The sequence below is a fragment of the Camelus dromedarius genome, chromosome 14 (assembly GCF_036321535.1).
Source record: "Camelus dromedarius isolate mCamDro1 chromosome 14, mCamDro1.pat, whole genome shotgun sequence".
In the NCBI taxonomy this organism is placed as follows: Eukaryota; Metazoa; Chordata; class Mammalia; order Artiodactyla; family Camelidae; genus Camelus; species Camelus dromedarius.
In genome coordinates, this window is record NC_087449.1 from 9903766 (window position 1) to 9926362 (window position 22597).

The 22597-nt window shown below is 34.8% G+C and overlaps 1 protein-coding gene across 18 annotated transcripts in view; it reads right to left on the minus strand.

The window, feature by feature from the left end:
• Positions 1–22597, minus strand: part of ADGRL2 (adhesion G protein-coupled receptor L2) — a 456641-nt gene that overhangs the window by 150136 nt on the left and 283908 nt on the right. For 13 of the 18 annotated variants that reach the window (XM_064493409.1, XM_064493407.1, XM_064493408.1 and 10 more), the window contains exon 1: positions 22311–22372. The exons of 4 other annotated variants lie outside the window; for them this stretch is intronic. The gene's annotated coding sequence lies outside the window, so the exon portion shown is untranslated. Of the gene's footprint in view, positions 1–21092; positions 21370–22310; positions 22373–22597 lie in introns of those variants that run through there. One more of the 18 variants, XM_031465463.2, reaches the window with a different exon arrangement.

Below are 22597 nucleotides of genomic sequence, written 5' to 3' on the forward strand. Positions count from 1 at the left end.
CAATCCTAAAAATCACTTTATGTATAAGACAAAGAAAAGATGTGGGGTTGTGACTTGACAAAGGCAGATCTCAGAACTGCTGATTTTTAAATTTTCTCTTAAGTATATATATTATTATCTGATTGTAATTTAATTATCACAACAAATCTAGTCATTCTATTTCAACAATAGGGAAATTACAACTGAGGGCTGGAGGGGCAATGGTAAAAGGGGAAAGTTTTTTTTTTTTTTTAAACTGGCAAAAAAGCAAAAAACGGGAATAGAGCCCAAACAGCTCTAACTTCAAAAATATTTAATTCAACACTCTATTTCCGTCAAACTTCTTTGCTCAGTATTTCTGAATATGACTTTCAAATTGACTTCTATTCAAGATTCTTTTACTCATATATAAAGCATTTCCCTCTTTTCCACCTAAAGAAATTCTATACAGACTTAACAGGTTTAAAAACCACCAATGGCATAAAGCCAACTGGATCACCTCCAAGTGCAGCTATAGCCATTATCTGTACCATTTGTACAGTACTGGGGTTATCTTATGACTTCTCCTCAATTAAGCTTTAAAACCTTTTTAAAAACCTTTTCTGTCAAAATTTTCAATATTTATTTCTTCAATATAAGTCTCTTCAAACCAAACCAAAAAAATGTCCAGGATACATACTTTGTTCAAAGCATTGAGGTTGGTACCACAAGCAATACCATGATGTGGGAGATAAGGAGATGACACAAGGGCACAAATAACTTTATGAATTTTCTTATTGTAATTAAGGAAGTGAGTGTTCCTTATGGACCACTATTTTGCTCAACCCTTTAATCTTAATTCTGATAAGAAGTGGCATATCCTGGTGGTTAATACAGTGTATATACAATAAATTAACCGATTTTCTGGAACATTATTGTATTTTTAATGGATTTCTTTTTGGCTAACATCTATACTTGAGAATGACCACCCTTTATTTACTTCTTGTTCTTCAAATATTAAGGTAATTCGATTCTGGGGCTATAGGATTCTAACCCTCACCTCTGTGCCTTTCTTGGCATATTTATGCTGTTCCTTCTACCCAAATCCCCTCTGCCAACTACTATTCCTTTTCAGTTCAGGTCCATCACTTGACTATCGAAATCTAAACCTCCATGGCACACACGGGGACACAGTCATTTGTGTCCAAAGTACAAAATGGCTACAACTATCACAAAGTATCTGAAGTATCGTTTTCAAAATTATTGTGAGATAAATGCAAACAGAACCCATGGCTTTCACATCTATAACCTCAGTTCTGGGTACCCTTGCCTAATGTCTGAGAAATAGTATGATAAATTTTCTCAATGAAAAAGGAAGGAAATCTGGTAAATAGGAGAGAGGGAGGAAGGGGTGAATGAATAAACTGAACTACGGGAAAAAATGTACATGAATCATGGGAAGGATAAAGACAGTGAATGGAATTCAGAAACTGAAGTATAAAAACTGAAACATAATTTTTTAAAACTGGAAACAAACTTAGAGATCTCCTAAAATAGGGATTCTCACATTAGTTTCTAGTCAAGACTATTCTAATTAAATGTTTAATTAAATATATGGAATGCCAATTTAAGACACAAAATATAAAAACGGCTATTTTTCAGAAGTTTATCATTGTTTGGCATCCTTGTTATCATTTAAAGAAGTCGAATAAACTCCCTCAAGGAAGTTTCAAAAACCACTGAGCCTCCTCACTTTAAGAGTGAGGAGACAGAAAGGTCCTCAATTAGCAGGGAAGCTAAACCTGCAGCTCAGGTCCAACCAAACTCCAATAAAATAACCCCTTGATGAAATCTTCCTTTAAGATACAGATGGGGGGAAGGTATAGTCCAAGTGGTAGAGTTGCATGCTTAGCATGCAGGGGGTCCCAGGTTCAATCCTCAGTACCTCCTCCAAAAATAAATAAATAAACCTAATTACTCCCACTACCACCAAAATGAAAATAAATAAATAAATAAATAAAATACAGATCTTTCCTCAACTCATGGTGGGGTTATGTCCCTATAAACCTAAGTAAGTTGAAAATATCTAAGTCAGAAATGCATTTAACACACCTAACCCACCCAACATCATGGCCTACCCTACCTTAAACGTGCTCAGAACACTTCCATGAACGCACCGTTGAGCAAAATCATCTAACACAAAGCCTATTTCATAATAAAGTCTTGAGTATCTCACATAATTTATCGAGTACTGCACTGGAGGGGAAAACCAGGTTACGGAGTTGTCAGCGCACCGGTTGCTGACCCCCGCGACAGTGGGGCTGCCTGAGAGCGGGGCTCACTGCCGCTGCCCAGCACACGAGAGGACCATCCTGCACACACCCCGCACATCGCTAGACCCCGGGAAAATCAAAATTCAAATTTTTAAGTAAAGTTTCTACATGCACATTGCTTTCACACCACTATGAAGTCAAAAAATCCTAAATCAAACCACCGTAAAACAGGGGCCGTCTGTATTTGAAAATTCAATAGTTTATCTATAAAAACAATTTATAGTTTAAAATACTGAAAAGAATTTAAAACTTTTAAAGTATTATAAAATGTGAAATTATATGAAACTATATTAAAAATATCTGATAAATTTGCTTTTAAATAAAAACAGGATTGGCTAAATAAGCAAATTTGACATTTATTTTCAAAGCACTGAAAATGCAAGATAATTTTTTTCCTTGCAAAATTTTTTGTCAAGGTAAGCGTCTATATCTACACATTTTCCCAGCAATACTTTGAATTTGAGAAAACACTGTTTCCAACAGTTAAATTCCTCCTAAAAGTGATTTTTTTTAAAAAAATCAAGGGCAGCATACAGGTACAATACACTTTTATCACCATTCAAAACAAAAAATGAAAAATTAAAACCCACACCTCTTTTCTCTTCCAAAATTATGGGACTGACAATAGCAATGCCAATTTTGGGCTTATGTCACGTCTAGATGAAAAACCAGCAAATTTCACACTGGGAATTAAACTTCAGCCTTAGTTTGCAATTAAGGTATCTGATATTGCTCATAATACATGCGACATTGCAGATTTATTTCTTTTTAGTATTTCTGATTTACTGAGGCTGTTGAAAAACCATGGCTACTTCTAAATCCTAACTTTCCACCCTTTCTCAGACCAGCATTTGCAATTTAATAGACTTCAATATACGAGTCAAACAATGTTGACAATAAATCTAAGCAGCTCATTTACAGAAAGATATTTGAATATTAAATGTGAAATTTAACAGTTTTAATAATTAGACTCTGTAAATAGTACAATATATATGGCCATCCTAATTTGGGAAGACAGACTTCTCACATAACACTCATTAAACTAAATACAAGAAATTGTTCTGGCATTTCACTAAATTAAAATCTTGAAACCCTATAGCAACAATGTACGAATTTAGATTTTATTAATACTTTAAATCAAGCCATACTTATTATTCAGTTTCATATAATGCAATTTATAGTATTTTCTTCTATGAATGCAAGAACACAATGAGATTTTAATCAGATTTTAGTTTTAGTCCCTAGAAAACATTTGGAAGACAGATAACCATCACCAGTAGCCCCCCCCCGAAAAAACTATCATTTCACAATTAAAAGGCAAAGATAATCCACCTGTGAAATCTAATTACCCACTGAAGAAACTGCAGAAGAATGGCTCCTTGCCTACCAGAAAATATCCCTGATGATAAAATTTGAGCCACCTTTGCTGAAAGTTTATATGCGGTATTAGTTACTGTTCACAGGTTGCTTGATGATTAGATGGTTACACCACAGATTTGTTAAAATAGTTCGTCAAAATTTTTCTTTACATATTTTATCTTACGGCCATTAAAATCTTTCAAAATAGTTCTATTATATTAAGATTTCCTTAACCACTAAATAAAATAAAATTCACACTACAGTGTCAACAATCACATTTAGTTAACTTCCCTTTATTTCATGTTGATTACCTTACGCGATCTGTATTTTCTTCATAACAGATCCACCAGCAGAAAAAGGTTCAGAAGCCAGCCTTCCCACCAGGATACAGTTCTGACAAGTATCCTCCACTGACTTCCTTTTAAAACTGTGAATACATGGGAGGATCCTAATCTTTGGGACGATGCGGGGGCAGGGATTTTAAGCTGTGATTGTAGATCGGGGAGAAAACCTACCAAAAAAATTAAAATCTACTTGGATGGTTTTCATACGGTAATTCAGTCAGGCATCAGATCATAAGAGTAAAGGGAGGAAAACAATTTATTCTTTTTACTTAGTCACATAGTAAAATTGGAAGCAGAAAATACTGATATTTTCAGGTGAATGGGGTATACATCAACACTTTTTGTTTTCAGTATCAGAACATCAATTTTGATAAAGCCAGTCAGGTCAGTCACTGACATATCAGCTAAGGAAGATAGCAGGAATAATACAAAACCCAATAATAAAAACATAATCGAAAGTTCTGAGCAGAATTGAGAATGGAGGAAAAGAGAATCTCCCGAGCAAAAATGACAGAAAAAAATAAAACAAATCTAAAGAGTTGAAAATGGATGTCAAAAGACAGGCCACTTAAATATGTGAACCAAAGGGAACCAAATTTAATCCACGTCAATAATGATAATAATTATTTACTAAGAGCTTTCCACGTATGAAGCTCTAGCAAGCACTGAGAGAACCGCATCACACAAATTTTCTCTATTAAATGGAAGCAAGAATACTTTTGGATTACCACAGAAAAATGAGTGCTAACTCTTTTACCTTTATAGTTCCTATATCCACAAGAGGAAACTGAAGCTGGTTAGGTCCTAGTGCATTTTATTGTGATCTCCATTATCAATAATTGTTTATTAAAAAATACATTGAGAGCTACTCTCAGTTAATCACTAATGATAGGTGCTGATAGGTGCTTTTGATTGCTGTTCAGCCTTGTCACCCATAATTAACTAGATATAAAGGGTAAGCTATAAACCTAAAAGTTACTGCTGGCTCTTAAGAACGAAAAAGCTATTGAGAAATTGACTTCATTCTTCTTATAATGAACAAGATGTAGCTGGGAAATTTCCTATATACCAACAGTATCTAAGTTCATAATAATAAAAGAGAAAGTCACAATAAAGATAAATTGAAATGAATTTTTTTTTAAAGCTTTCAAAGGGCAGGCTGGTAGCTAAGGAAACATAACAGTATCAGATTAGTTGGTTAAAGAGCTGTTTAAGAATGTTACTAAAATGGCCCGGAACAAAGAGACTATCTCAACAGGTCTAACCATGACAAAAGTTATTCTTTCACTAAATAAAGATATCTCCCTAACCAAATTGTAATAGCTGACTTTTACAGTCTTGAGTAACTTCTAGAAACCTCATATAAAACACAAATAAACCGAAACCCCACACCATAGAGCCTCAAATCCACATAATAAAGGTTTTCTTTTTAATCAGCCCTTGGAAAAAACATGACTACCACTTAAACATATGCAGGTATGTACTTAAGAATCTTTTTAGAGACATCTATAAAGGAAGCAAAATTATATTTTTTCACAAATCACATTAAAAGCATACATATTAACTATTAACTTGAAATAATTTTTGAGCAGCTGATTTTCTTTAGGTATAAGGCAATACCTCAAAGTATTGTCACAAAAATGGGCTCATTCCTCCTCCCCTGCTCTTAAGCAGGCTGATGGAAGGAATGAATGTCTTGCATGGTTCCATAAGGACCCAGGCTTTGATTCCTAGCTCTTCCTCTACCTCGGGTTCAATCAACTGCCAAATTCTACCCTATGGTTACAAAACTTTTCAAACCTGTCTGTTGCCACTGCCCCTTACCTTCTAACCAGGTTTCTGTTTCCTCCAGTATTTCCTTACACTAGTTCAATAGGTTACACCACCTTAAGAGTTAGCAATTAAATATAGGACTTTCTCAATTGAAGATATTAACAGCTTTTTACAGCCTTCATGTTAAAGTCTAACCTTAGTGTACAATAGGCTCTTCATAAACATGCCCCAAACATCCCAGTTTCATCTTCCACTTCCTATGCAATTCACACCCTGCATACACATTCTCCTTAAGTTAACCATTTTCTGTCTTTGTTTTCCCGCACCTTTACCTCTGATTTTTCCTCTTCCTCAAAAAGCCTGCATCTGCTGAAATCCTCCTCCGCCTTCAGGTCTACTTAAATGGATCCTCTTTCTTCCATATTACTCATTTGGAATTCACTCCACCTACCATATATATCCACAGCCTTTCCTCTACACTTCAGGTTAGCATGGCATTATAGTACGCCTTATAATTATTTGTGGAAGGGTCTGTTTTTCTGATGAGATAAGTACCTACAGAGCACACTTCTTACACAATACATTTCTTTAGGCAGGGCCTTAATAAATGGCTGTTCATTTAAAATGAAAAGAATTATAGCCCAGAAGTTAATGGATTAACTAGCTGAAATGTACTTATAGATAAAACTGTTCTTGTAAAGGGTAAACACAATCAATATTTAAAAATACAGACTTTAAGACCAATGGAAGCTAATGCATACTTTTGGTCTGGCAATTCTGACAAACTCGGTACTAGAAGTTCCGTCACATTTTTAAAACCACATGTGCTGCCATAATGATCTCTGTGGCATTGTAGGAAACCAAAAATAACATCTTGAAAGTAAAACCCAAGGCACTATAAATACTGTGAATTATTAAACTAAATCCAAACCATTACCTGTCATTTATACACATTCACCTTTGTCTGGAATGGTTGTTGTGAACTACAGACGCCTAATGTATTTCGAGAACATACCTGCATATGAACGATCCAATTTTTCAAAAGATGATTTGGGTATGACTTTTATTTTAATTAAACTCTCAAAAGAATTCTTTCATAGAGTAAAAATCCTCTACTACTGTGCATCTTAATATAATTTAATTTATCAAAACTAGGAGTAAGAGGTAGGATAATGGCAAAAACTGGATCGCTGTAGCGTGGGGGTACCTTCTGGTCCTGAGAAACCTATAAACTGCACAACATAGAAGGATGACAAGGCTGCCCCAAAATTAAGATTTACTTCATTCAAATTTACCTTTATGATCTTAGTTGTACCCTATAAATAAAAAATTGGTTTAGGGAGTTTTAGTTAGATAATAGCCTTGAATATAAGTCCATTCCAAAAATGGAAACATTTGCCTCTCAACTAAACAATCAAATACACTTTTAGGTATCTGCACTATACTCTGACAGATAAAGATAAGTTTATGAATATTATATTTATAATTTAGAACAATTTTTAATTTTTAATATTAGTGATATATATACCTATATATTAAACCAAAAACTATGCTGTTCTAGATTTATCATTCAATTCTTTATTGGTTGTGCTTGCATACAATCAATAAAACTCAAAGTCCATATAAAGGAAGCTCAGTATTAACGATAGGGAGCTTCTAATTTTCACTGAATTGTTAGTTAAAATATTTTTTAATCTATTCATAGATTTTAATCCATTCATTTGTTTTCTTGCAACAACAAAAATGGACTAAAGTTCTACCTTTAAAACTGTTTTTTTACCACCATGATAGGTGATTTAAAAAAATTTTAACCTAGATGTCAAACACTTAAATCTCATTAATTTTTGATTGTATGTTAAAATGATGTAGAATACTGAAGCTTAAATGAGCCTTCAGCATTAAAAAGTCAATTTGATAAGTAAGGAATTAATGTTCAAGTAGGTAAGCGGAGCTTTAAAAATTCAGAGGGTTATAGTTGTGATACTGTCCAAAAATTAACCTTTATAAGCATTGCTAATGAAAATTTTAACTATTTAGCCAAAATGACATATCGTTTCCTGGAATACTTCCTAGTAATTTTAGTTTGACTTTCTAACTACCTGAATTATTGATACCTGTTATAGTTCCCTGTCTAAAAGCTTATCATTATACAGGGTTGCATACTTTCCACTCTTTCTAAATTTCTTTTATGTAATAAATATGAAATTAATGTCAGCATATTAAAATAGTAAAAGTACTACAAAAGTATATTTAAGTCAAGAATTCTAATAGAGATGAGAGAAAATCAATAGACACTTAAGCCTTACACACAATGCAATAATTTATGTTTAGATAACAGAGAAAGCCTAATTTTCAGCCAGAAAAAATGAAATCAAGACAATGCTAAATCCTGGCCAAAAACCAATACATTTATTTGCCTTACCATATTTTTGTTGAAACAACTCTAAATAAAACAAAGTAGGATGAAAGGCCAATCAAAAGCATCAATTGTACTATGTTGTTACCCATATCAATCCTTTTTATACAAAAACTTATCTTTTTTAAAAATATAATTTTATTCATAATACAAGTTTAATTATAGGATGGCAGGATACATGCATTCCTCAAATAATATATTAGATCATATGGAAACACTCTGAAGACCATCACCATATAATGAGATTCCACATTAAACTATACACTGATACTCATCACTAAGTTTTTATCCTTGCTCTTTTTAGGTCAAACAGCAGCTTGCTTGGGAAGTCAAATGAAAAACTGTTGATTTAATTTTTTAAAAAAGAGAAATAAGGCCTTCAGCCGTCAATTCATAAATGAACATCAAATTACTAAAACATCTGAAGAAAACAGTTCATCAGAGACAAATATCAAAAATACAAAAGCAATATACAAAATACCAAAATAGTGTTGAGTACAAAAAAAAAATCTAACATTATCATCAATTTTACAAACACATAGGAATTGTGATGAATTTATTCCTTAAAAACAGGCAAAATCAATTTTAATAAAGCCTAACAAATTAAAGCTATATTTTAGTTTATTTTCAATTAAAAGTTAACATCTTGGTGAGTTAACGACAACCCTCTTGCTACGTTCCTGTTGGTTTTCACAGAATTAACAGGCAATGTAGAGAATGAAGCCTTTAGTCTGTGTAATCTATAAGATTCTCAATATTCTTAAAATACTTAAGCAATGGTTATGCTACAGGGTTTCTCAAGTTAGTACTGTCCTAATTCTTATTCTCTTAATTTTTTAAAGAATATCCTTAAACTATTAAAAATCAATTCTAAATGTTTTTGAAAAAATCAACTCCAGAAAATGCGGATTCTAAGATACTCAAGATTTGTTCTTGGTTTTTTTAATCATGTAATATTATTAACTAATACTTGTCTTAAGAGTATCTATTCTCAGTTAATGAAATCAATTATAGGTTTCCAGGCTGAAATGTTCAGAGAACGCATGCACTTAACATTTTAGTAAGCCAATACAAGAAAATTAGTGAAAAATAAAAACGAATGGGAGGTGTGGGAGAGTGACTACGTTATTAAAATAGCCAAGTATGAAAGTTACAATTGACCATCAAAGTTTATTATAATTCTATGTCACCACGATTCTACAAAGTATTTTATAAGCACTAATCAACCCTAAATTCCTACAAAGATACAAGTGCTTTTTGAATTGTATTCTTAAATACCTAATGTGCTGCAGATGTTATGTGAATCACACATAGCAGAGTTAAAACAAAGATTCTCTTGAAGTGTAATTCAAGTAATTTCAAAGGGCTAGGTATTTATTTTTACATTTGTTATTGTGGGCTCATAATTACTACTGAGAGATAACAAAGCATTTATTACGATGCTCTGACAAGTAGTAAAACACTGGGCTAACCTATTCCCTTGAACCTGAACCAACTTTTTATTTAAGGCCACTGATATGAGTAATAACAACTATCTTCCTGCTTTGACTTATGTTTGGTCAAAACAAAATACCTTTTGAATCAATAACCTGATTTAAAGAAAATCAAATACAAATTTTTAAAAAATCATTATATAAAAATTCAATGAGTAAATGGGTTTTCTTTTCCTTCTTAAATATAAATCTCAAAAAAGCAGTTTTACGAATCATATTTATATTAAAATACGGAAACCACAAAAATATGAGAGACAAAATTATCCATAAGTAAAAAACATCAGTATTTCTATTTTGAATTTCTGATAGTTCCCTAGGTGTTTTGTTTATTTCTGTACAAGGTAATACAATTATGTTTAAACTATTGGAAATAATTTGTAATATCCTATTTTCTTTTTAAAAATGAATAGAAATTTGATATTCTAGAATCTTAACATTTTCATTCTTTAATCCAGTTTTGAATTAGCAATATGTGAATGTCACAAAACCATACTACACAAAGTAAACAAAATAAAAATAGTCTTTTATAAACCTTTGCTAGACTTCAGTTTGAATAAGTCTACCAAATAGACAAAAGGAAATGTCTTTGAAACATAAAAGCCAAAAAGAAAGTAATATTGTTTATTTTTATAATTAAAATGAAAACAGTAGTTTTTAAATCCTGGTTATAAGATAATTTAAAATACATTTAAAAATTATTTTCCAATACAGTTATTAAAACATGCAGATTCATAGTTTTGTGTTCCAGACTCTTCACATAGGTACATATAAAATTTTGAATAAATATTATTTGGCGTTTATTACATGTTTTGTTAATTTTCGTTTAAAATGTTAACATGTTAAAATATATGACTCGGTTCAAAGAGTATAAAACATTTCATCTATTTTTTAATAGGAACTTCCATTTTTATAAAATTTACACTAAAAAAGACTGTTTCATATCTATACTCCTAATACATTACCCTCATCTGGAGAATTATTCTTCATATTATATTTTACTCATAGCTTATTTAAAAAAGCAATCTGCTCATATAGATGCAGGAACAATTAATAAATACACATTTACTCAGTATAATATACAAATGAGAGGGTGTTTTACCGTAACTCATGTTCTTTTTTTAGTATACATTCAAGAATGCTTAATAAAAATTTCTTCAGTAATTTATAAAGAATGTCAGTATTTTAAACTGAAAAGCAGCTGCCAATTAACTTCCTCGTCATAAACAACCCCAGTTTTATAATAATGATTTCATTAACTTTTCAATAACACATTTTCTTTACAATTAATTCAAATCTCATTATTTTAAAAATCACTCAGCAGTCTACCTTCAAATTTAAGATAAAACAAATAGCACTTACCCTAGCTGTGCCTTTCCAATAACCTCACAGAAGTTATGCACTCCCTGACAGTTACTGTTCCTCACGTAATAATTTTCCTGGAATGAATTCTCTCTAGTAACCCTTACCTCACTGTGAAAGGAGGTGTGGAATTTGAGGGAAAAGGGTAAAGAACTGTTATATCAGATTCCATTATCCAGTACCTATCATATTTAGCACCAACTATGATAAGAAATCTTATCATATTATTTAAGGCAAGAAAAAAAGTTGGCAGTACAGGATACCCAGCAATAATTCTATAGAAAGGAGCATTTGGACACTTTTGAAAAACATACCATCATAATCCTATTGAAATGTAATTGCTGTTGCTAATATTCTTACCCTGATATGAAAATGTTCTGCATAAATATAGCACAGACTTGTTAAGATAATGCATGACCATGCTGAGAGGGTAATACTTATACAAAAGCCAATGCCAGTGCCTTAAATCTCTTCATTAGTCAACAGTTTTCATACTTAGAGGGTCATTCTGTATAACAGTAATAATCTTTTCACATTGGTAACGATTAGCTAATAAAATAATAATTCCACAACAGTAAATTTCATCAAGAAATAGCCTTTTAAAATACAAAATAAGTACTTTTGTCACCTCATTCCTTTGTAAACTCAGAGAAAAAATAAACCATTACATCTCTTTTCGAGGATGCATAAGTAGATAACCTTTTTTTCCCCAAAAAATTCTTAAGTAATGTTAGTATTCCAAAATGTAAAATTAAAATAAAACGATTCATTTCTTGTAGAATTTAACACAATATCCTATCCTTAAATTTCCTGGCACAATTAAGTATATGCAAGTAATGTGAAAAATCTGCTCATCACTAAAGCCATCCAAATGCTCCTAGAGGCTTTCCACCCGGATTACCAAAACACCTGCTCGTAAAACTCTCTAGTATTTCTGAGTATCCAGCTAATAATTTCTTAGAAATTTAATTGACACAGGGTTCACAAACAGATATCAGTTTTTAATCAAGCACTGTCTATCATGCCTGCAATCATTTTTTACCAAGTTAGACAGCACTACGTCACTTAATGTTAGGTCCTTCGTTTCCCTGTTTAAGTGTCACTGCACTGATCGGTCCTTTATTTCAAGCAAAAGTCACTAATGTAAGGTGATCATTTTTGTTTTTAGAAAAGAGCCTAGCCAACTCATCTAATTAATCTATTAATAAATGTAGGGGAATGTAATTTACTCCTTACTGTTTAGTGACCATTTTATATTGTACATAATCTGGAAAACTAAAAAGTTCAGATCTCTTCCAACAATTTTGGGGTATTAAATAAGAAAGAGTTCTGCAGCCATCCTCCCAGAGCCAATTATTAAAAAAATTAAATCTCAAAACGAACCAGATTCATTATTTTCATTATCTCTCAAATTATTTTTACTAATTAAGAGCAAAAAGTACATTTATAATCTGTGAATATAGGAAATGATAAATATCTGGCATATAGTATATTAAATTTCACTAGAATTTGACTAATCCCACAATACTTTATTTTCCTTAGAACAATTTTTCTCAAACAAAAATTTTAAAATATATTAATAAGATAATTTCAGAAGAGAAATTATCCATTTATACTGCCCTGATTATTTTATCTCATATGCAAGCTCCCTCTACAGGTAATAATAAGGGTTAGCAAAAATATTTGAAACATTCAGGCAATTGCCTGCGTAAAGATGCAGGTCACCACAGTATAAAAAACACTATTATCTAGCATTATTCCCTCCTCTTTACCAATTAAGTGATTAAAATAACTGCTCCTGAAAATTTGTGGTTCAACCATGATTATTCTTGTCCTTCATCTTGGTTAAGAATGCAGCTCAAGCAGGCAGGATACTTAAACTTTTCACAGTCACCCAAGAGCTACTACCTTGCTTACACAGCATCAGCCTGAAATGGCAGACCACCCAAAACAAAGCTGCCCCACCCGCTTATCTGCTGCATCTTCTGATTGCAAAGTAAGCAATAGAAAGCAGCATCTTAGATTTACAGTGAAAGATAAAAAAAAAAATCAATTTTAGATGACTACAGTAACAACTACATTTTCTTCTTATTTAGAACAATTCATAAACTTAAACCAGAAAGTATTTACCTCTGAAAAATAAATATATTTTCATTAACAGAATACAAAACAGGAAAAAAACAGTACAGGATACCCTGTCCTGTTTGAACTGGTTTGCAAAATGTTCTTTATCCCTCCATAATATCTTTCCCAGAATCTGTTTTAGATTTCTGTTTAGATTTACACTCTCCTCTTTCACCATATTCCTTTCCCCAGGTACACAGAGATAAGGTGCATCTCTGCCAAGAGGGAACAAAAAAGCTAAGAACCATTTCAAAATCTTGGGGGTAAAGTGTTGCCCCAAAATGGTTTCTGGACAATGCTTGATGCTCTCCTGCTTTAGACTCCCCCCTTCCAACATGCATACACCACCTTTATAGCATATACACAGTAACTGTAAATTTGAGGCAAATTCAGTTTGACTTACCTATAAATGAACTGACAGGCTTATAAAAAGTGATTTTTTTAAAAAAAAAAACTAAGATTCTTATTAAACAAAAAAATTATCAAAGATATGCTAACTCATGCTAAAATGTACAGAAATATCATACAGATATTATGTTTCTTTTTTCCAATTAAACAAAGAAAATAAGGTTAATGGGAAAGACAACTTATAATAAGCAGGGTTTTTAGTGAGTTATTTACTCAAAAGAAAGAAAATTTTGTTTCACTTATATTTTTAAATATTCAGGCTGTAGACCTGGTTTGAAACCAAAGAAAATATGAAAAGAGGCTTCCATCAAGGTTATGGATGACAAAGCATTTGCAGCAGAAAAAAACAAAGGGGGTCAGGTGTTCCCCCTCTTACTCATCAACACAGCTATCAAGAGGAAGCACATAATAGTCAAATGTCTTTCACATGACAAACAGAACTCTGAAAAGGACAAAAACAGCTAAATGTCCTTAGTAAAAGTGAAAATATCTAGAACATCATAATTTTAGTATAATTATTTGTTCATGCAATGAAGCAAAATGAAGCATTTTTGAATTACGTCCATCTTTTATTAAATGGAAAACAAGGTATATAAAATAGATCAATTCCTCATTTAATACATTAAGAATCCTCTATCAATTCTATGAAAATATGTGCAATCACTGGGATACAAATGCATAAGCTTACAACATCACCAAAATTAATGTTTCCCAAACTGTCTTGGACATTAATCATAGAAAAGCCAGGAATTTGAAGATTTAAAACACATCATAAGCATCCTGGGATTAAGAACATAAAGAAAATGCTATATATAAAATGTGTTCTGTAATTTCTAGTCAAAAGCCACAGAAATAAACAGTAAAAAAGGGTAGGCTTTTAAAGCAGAGGAATAAAATTCCTGCAAGGAAGCTACCAGTAGAATAAAGAAATAATAATTTCAAATAGAAATACTTCGCTTCAAGGTAAAGTCACAGAGAAAATAGTTTTCAACATTATTTTTTTTGTAGTAAATTGTAATTGAGAACTGATTAAGTAAATATAATCTATATAAAACAGAAATATTCTATCAACCAAAACCTCGTCTAAAATCTTGTAATGATTCACCCATTACATGGAGAACTAGTGCCACAACATTTAATTTTAAGAAAAAATGAAATTAGAACTCATTTTTTAAAACAAAACAGAGAAATTTCTCTTTTCCTCTCTCTACAGATAGACACTATTTACTACTCTCTACAAGAAAAAGCATTAGTCAAACGCAAGGTCACCTAGACCGCCCCCGACATCCAAGAACCATTTTTGACAGTAACTGGGGTTAGATTATTCTGTCATCTAAATCCAGTGGTATAATCTGTGTGAGGTGTGGACTGATGTAAAAACACCTACAAAATGAAGCAAAGTGTGGACAACACAAGAATTTCCTGGCCCAAAGGTAGCAGATACCTTTGAGAACAAAACAGAGTGCAAATAAGTCTATCATTTTCAAAATCAGTTTAAAAAAATCTTAATCATACATATTTTACATTTTAAACTTGCATCTGTGCTAATTTTTTGCCAATCCTCTCAATAAAGGTTGATATATGCAAAGACACAGAATATAAATTGTATGGTTATGTAAGTATGTTTGTATATATATTTGACCAAGAAAGGACTTAAAAGAGTATTATCTAATAAATTGAAAGAGCAAAATTAAGTCCTTTCTCTTTTATTAGGAATCTCATAGTGCATTCTTCTTTGCTACTGCAGTGGCTAAAGATTTTGTTATTCACGCAGAAGACAGAGAGTTGTATCTAGTTTTATCCTAACAAATAATGTGTTTGAATTAAGTCAAAAGTTGACCATCTTTTCAACTTCTATCTTTAATTTCAGAGAACTAATTGTTTTTATTTGTTTCTTTTTTCTGCTGTAACGTAAAACATTTTCAAAATCACTTCATGTATCTTAAAACAATTGAGATTTGGCCATCAATTTAAGAAGTTAACTTCTGCTTAACCTACCTGCTTTTCAATCTTGTATTTCTTTAATCTTATATTTCTATTTTTATTGAAGTATTGAATCTATCCTTTAAAAAAGTCCCCCAAAGATTCTTCAGCTTTAAGTAGGTTTCTTTTAAGCAACTATATTTCAACACTGAAATTCAGATTAAGGTATAATCCCTATGTGTGAATTTTAATGTTTATAATGTACTCCTCGCAGATTGGAAAAATCAATGACAAGACCAACAGGGGCCCGTTTTGCTCAGCATACGTTTTCTTGTCAGGTCGTGATTAATGCTGTGCTCTGTAGAGGGAGACATTACATCCGGGCTAAAACAGACCTAAATTTTACCCTCAGGCAGAAATCTGATTTAAACATCTCTATTTAAAGTGACATTTGTCCTCCCTTTTCAACTGGTTTCCCAAGAAATTCCAGGAAGTTGACTTCATGACCTAAAAACAGCCGGGTGGCTGTGAGTAGCAGTTGTGCTGGTTCTTGTACTTCAGTAAATCTGGGTGCCAGAATGAATCCAGGTGGTAATAAAACAGGTGCCCAGCTATCTGCTCCGATGAATCCCACGCCACTTTATTGCTGTAAGAATTTAAGATGTAGAGTGCTCTATAATTCTAGAGTCTGTAAATTTTCTAATGTGTTTCTGTTGCTGATAATAACCTAGCTATTCCTACCAATAGACTAGGTTTCTTTTGATTCATAAAATTACATCTGATTTTTCACTACACTGATTTGAAATATCAACCGATTACAAATTTTAGAAATCCAGCAAAGCAAACAAAGATGGAAAGCAGAAAGAAAAAAATGTTCACATAACAAAAGTCACCGAGTAAACAAGATGTATGCATAAAAAACAGGCACCATTATCCTTATACTGTGAAACATGGTAACTTTTGATATTATTAAGCAATTTAGACACTGCTGGCAAGTTCCTACTAACCAAGGTAATCTAATTTCTGTTGCTTTTCAAAGTAAATTGATTATTTTTCTCTTAGCAGTTCTGGTAATTGAACAAATTTATACAACTGTGATGGGATTTTACTTACCACCACACAATGTATAAAATCCTTTACTAAGACAAACTATATTACTTCACAAAACTGCATTTTTGTTGTAATTAAACAAATTGTATTTAAACGTGTTCTATGCTTCTAAAGCAATCAATAGCACTTTGCTATATAAGCTGCACTTTACTTGCAGGTGTTAAGCACTTGGTTCCTTCATTCCAACTACCTTTCTTTTTTTAAAGATAATTTTTATTTGCAAAATATGGGAATTTTTTTTGGTAAGAAACAGCTTTTTAAAAACTGTTGGACAAGAACATGTTGGAGAGTATCTGCACATTATTGCCTACGTTTAGTCCACCAGATAAATGAACTAAAGAGATTTTTTAAGTACTTTTGGTTGTTTAGGACTTTTTCTTATTCAACACAATGATCCACTTAAAAAAATACCTACTTACATCACAATAGCATTTATGGGATTTTCATAGTTTATAACATATATTTTACAAAACCTATATAACTAAACTCAAAATACCACACTGAAGTCCTGAATAAAATTTAGGAATTAGATCTAGTTTTAGTTAATCCTCTAAAGTTATCACATTAGGTCAAGAAAAATGTCACTATTTTAGAACTCTAATTCTGTAATTCCAATAATTAGCTATCTCTAAGTTAACCTACTTCCTTAACCTTTTTCTTAAAGCATTAAAAACAATAATAATCACTACTTGACCAATCTTGAGTAGCAAAGATTTTAGATAACAGTCCCAATTTTTTGATAACATCAAGTCTAATTACAGTAATCTGGGTGATTAAATACTTTTCAACCTTTCAACCTTAAATCAAGAATTATTTGAAGAGATGAATATTTGGGTGGGGCTACAGACTAATTAGTCTTATGTAAGAGAGAAGTTAACTAAACTATGATTTAATCTATCTTTGAAAATAGAAATGTTTTAATCTTTGTTGAAAACAGTAACAAAACATATCTATTTAGGTAATGTGAACTAATATTTAAACAAATTATCTTAATAACTGATACGACTAAAACACAACAGGATTTTAAGTCCTTCTGGGTCTAGCAGCTAAAGTTGCTGTTTTTAAATAGCAATCCTATACAATACTAAATTCTTCAAATTTCTAAAACTGTATTTAATTTCTAATCTATGTACAAGTACTGTGTACATGGTATCGATTCTCATTAAAACAAAAACAGATTTCTCTCAGGTAGGGATGACGGTAACTGGCCCATACCTTAGAATACATTATAATGCTCTCTTCATCTCATAGTACACCTGTCAGTAAACTCAGTGTTATTGAATATTTATTCACAAAAGTTAGATCAAATAAATATTTTGAGAGAAAATAGAGCAATTACATTTTATTACTATGATGTGCCGATTTCTAGTTACCTCCTGACCTTCCCAACATCTCAATCTTAGCTCTCATATTCCTGTATTACTTAATACACTAAAATATTATTTAAATTTTTTTAATAAAACATGGAAAGCTCCAATAATGATCAAATGAAGTTCTAACCCTAAGTAAACTTTAGTTTTAAAGCTCTCCTCTTGTTAATTTTAAGAAAGGAAACGCCCAGAAGCTTGGTGTTAACGTTTTTGCTCATTGTGAAAATTGCAGCAATAAAAACTCCAAACGCTTGCCTTAAATTAAGACTTGCAGTACTCCATATGAGATCTGTATATTTATATTAGTTTTTATAACGTTTGGACGTTTTGTTGTCTGCTTTGATGTTAGTCCATTAATAAGAGAGTCAAAAGCCTGGAGAAAATTATATTTATTGGAACACTTCAAGTCAAAACCTCAAGTAATTGGTTTGTTCTACCCCACATGATTCAATATTCTCATTTCCCCAACTACCTGCTCCCAGAGCTATCTGCATTTCTAAATTCGTTTTCTGTTGCCAACACATAGTAACCCACAGTGACTGAAGATGGCAGCTGAAGTGCTTCTACAACACATTAATTTTTGTCTAAATAGTCCAATTTGTCATCTTACTGTTGAAAATCTTCTTTTCACTGCATTTTACACATTTAGAAATTTGGTGAATTCAGGATCACCATCATGTAAAATGAAGAGCAATGTTTTCAAGACAATTTTTAGATTATCGCTTATAGCTCTAAAGGGTAATGTATTTTCTTTACAGCACTCTGCATTCAAAGCAGACTAGCTAACAGCAACTTAAGTGCAATAACAGCAATTACATCAATGTGGGCTTTTCTGCCTCAAAAGTACTCTTAGACAACTAAAGGGATCAGATAAATAAACTATCATTTACTGATTTCAGGGTAATAATACACAACTTAAATGCCACTAAAAAAATGATCATCCTATTAAACTGAAGATTAAAATGTTAAGTGATTAATAATTATTTTTCCCTCCAAATTTTCACTTTTAAAAGAAAAACAAGGAGTTCTGAACATGAGGATAAAAAGCCCTCCTCTAATGAAAGGACATCAATTCACGGTCAAAATCAACCAACCATCAAAGGTAAAACTATTAAAAATTTGAGCTTACAAATCTCCAAACCATCCCTGAGATTCACTTTCATCTTGAAACTAGGTTTTAGGAAATCTAAAGCTAAATAAATAAAACCAATTATTTCTCCAGAAGTTGAAGATAAAAGTTCTCCCTTGACCCATTTGCTCACCAAAAAATGATTCAAATGACCCAAGTACTTGTTCTTACTTGTTTCTTCATTAATGGATATTGAGTTGTTAAAAGAAATTCAAAGAACCTATCTCTCTGCAAATTTAAAAAAAGCAGGAGCAAATAATGCTATAAATACTAAGAAAAACAAACCAACTTTAAGCTGAATTCGCGAGTTCACTATGTTTGATAAAATACAAAAATTGAGACAAAATCAATATTCAAATTATCTCTATATACAATTCATGAAAAATTTGAGTATCACTTAGAATAAAACCTTTTTCAAACTTAAACTTGCAATAGAAGTTGCACTAACAAAGTTCATGTTGAGTTTTAATACTCAATTCTCCACTAATTTTACCTATTAATTTAGCAAGCTTATTAAAAATAAAGTTTCCAAGGTATAGAAATGTGTCCTTTTATCACAAGATTTCTATTGTTTTACACACTAATTAAAAGCCTTTCTTAACCATTTTACTCATGTAACAAAGTGTAGGCCCTAGAAAAGTATTAAGTTAGAAGGAAAAGCTTTTTCACTCTTTCACTCAAGGGACCCCAAAAGACAGGCAACAGTGACTATTGTAAAATAAAAGGTCACCCTTTTTCTAGGAACAAACCATCTATCAAATAGAAAATAATTGTCTTTCCATTTGCAAGGGCTCCACAGCAACAGACAATGTTTTTCGTTCACATAATTACAAAACAGTAAAAGTGCAGAAACACAGCCTGAATCCACCTCCCTATTTTTATCCTTTACAATTCTCATTGCCCTTTGGGCCTCCACTTGGAAGCAAATGGAAGACAGGCTGAAGTTTTCTCAATCGAGCCGAAGCTAAGAAACCTTTGATATGCTAATATCCCCTTCAAACGGTAAGAATTCACACTTGCATTAATTCAAACAATTTGTGCAGAATGATGTGAAATGGCACCTCTTTTAGAGGCAAGCAACAAAAGGAGAGAATCAGAATGTCTGAAGAAACTAAACAACAGAACATTTGTTCTGCAGTATTCTCTCTATCATGCATAAATGTATTGGAGGGTGGAAGGAGGGACAACAAAAAAGTTCCATAACACACCTGAACAGAAGTAGATTTTCTTATAAGGACTTTCTCAAGTATCATTATAAAGATAGAGTTATAACTAAGTTAGAGTTACAAAGTTACCTTTTACCTAGGTCAGGAGTCCCATCACAACTGGGAATGTTGCCAAAGACATCACACAAACTACTTTTCTGCTATGGACGCATTCTGCCGCCTTAGTGCCAATCTTTTAAGTTTTGTCCAAGATCAAACTTGATTTAGTAAGAGACAACCCAACAGGCAATTATTTACCAAACGGATGTGACTTTTCCTCATTGTGCAACTCGAGTCGAGCAAAGAGCAAACTCGGTGGGGCTCGTTCCAGACACAAACACTGACAGGGAAATGAATGGACAAACCACGTTCGTTAAATCTACGCCTCTGGAAGAGAGAAGTATACATAGTGTAAAGAATGCGAAAGAAAATTTAAAAATTGGGGGCAGGGGCGGGGAGGAGAGTGCCTAAGAACCTGGCCTTTGTAACGGGAACCATATGGTTGGTGGTTGCGGCTCAGACGCTCCCAGGCTGCTTGGAGAAGCTGCTCAGCAGCCTGACACCTTTCAAGGAACAGGAGGAAAACATTTCCTCGGTCTGAATCCAAGACAACACAGTTTGCATCAGGAAAAACGGAATGAGGGGGCCAGGCAAAGGGGAAAGGGTAAGGGAGGAGGAGTCCATACAAGATGGGGAAAGAGACGGACACCGCAGGACCTGCCCCTACAACTACGCTTTCAGAGGACAGAGTGAACAGAGAATAGAAAAATATATGAATAGAGACGTACGTTCCTTAGCCGCCGCTCAGCGACACTTTGGCACAAAGTAAAGCTTCCAGCGATTTCCCCTAACCCAAGCCCCGTAGTTTGGCGAAAGGAACAAACTTTCCTGATCCCCAGCGAAGGAGTCTCACAGGCGTGCCTCCCCACTGCTGGGGCGCTTTTGTCGCTCCGCTCGCCCTCGCCTCTCCACCAGAGGGTCTGGTGGCCCCAGCCAATCAAGGAGCCCACGCTCAGTTAGCCCCCCCGAGGGGGTGTCTCCCTTGCCTCGCGCTCCTCCCACGCCTTTTTCTCCCCGCCGCTCCCCACCCAACACCCCCACCCCACAAACCAGGCTTCCCCGGGCTCCCAGCCCCAGCGCTAGACCAAGAGCCCACACCGCGTAACTTCGCCCGCAGGCCCAGCGCGGCCCGCTGCTGCCCTCTCACTGCGGGTGCAGGAGGCTCCCGGCCTCCCCAGGGCCCGCCGGGTGCCGGGCCCAGCCGCCCGCCCACCCCACGGGGCCGTCCCTGATCGTTGTCAGCCCTACCGCCGGCCCGGGCACATCTGGCTGCGCTTTGCTGTCATCCTCGCCTCTCCACACCACCTAACATAACCACCGACGAGAAGAAACAACCACCCGCAACAACTCATCCTATTTCATCCCCCCGCCCCCACCGCCCACTTCCCCTGAACTCGCTCCCAGCGCTCGGCCTCCCCGCTTCACTTAGCCCGGGACGGGTCTGCAGGCAGGCGTGGCGGGCGGACAAGGGCGCGCTCCACGCCCGGCCTGGGGCCCCGCAGCCCAGTTGAGGGCGCGCCCCACCTTCCCCCTCCGCAGACGGCCTGTGAAAGAGCGAGCGGCACCTTCTGACCCAGGCTTTGAGAAAATAAAAAAAATGCCGAACCCAATTCTACTCTCCCTCCCGCCCCAAGAGACCCCTGTAACTAGACTGATGCCTCGAGAGCTTCACGACACTCGCTGGGCGAAGCAGCAGCAGGCTGGACGGAAAGGAGAGTTCTGCGGCTCCATTTCCGAGGAGAGGAGGGGGAGGAAGGGGAAGGGGCGAGCAGCCAGAGCCCGCGCGGATCTCCCCCTTGGCCCAGCCGAACATAAACAAACAGCCGAGCCCCAACTCACTCGCACCTCCCTCCACCTCCAGCATCCACCCCCAGGCGGGAGGCGCAAAGCAAACAGGTCTCCGCAGCCCGGCACAGAGGCACATTGTTCGCTCTCGCGGCTCTTACCTCGGTCTCTGAGCGCGCCCCAGGGGCGGGCCGTCTGGCGCGGGGGCCGGGCGGGGAGAGGCGCAGAGGGCAGCGGCCGCCCTGGCCGGGGAGGGCCAAGGCCGGCCGCGGAGTCCGCACGGGAGGCAGCGCCGCGGCTCGCCGGCCGGACACAGCGCCGCGGCTCGGCGCGTCCTCCTGCTTGGCCGCCGCCGCCGCCGCCTCCTCCAGCCAAGCAGCCAGCGCCGGGCGGCTCCTGGGGTTAGGTCAACATTTTCCCGCAGTTTCCCACACGCCGCTCCGCGAGA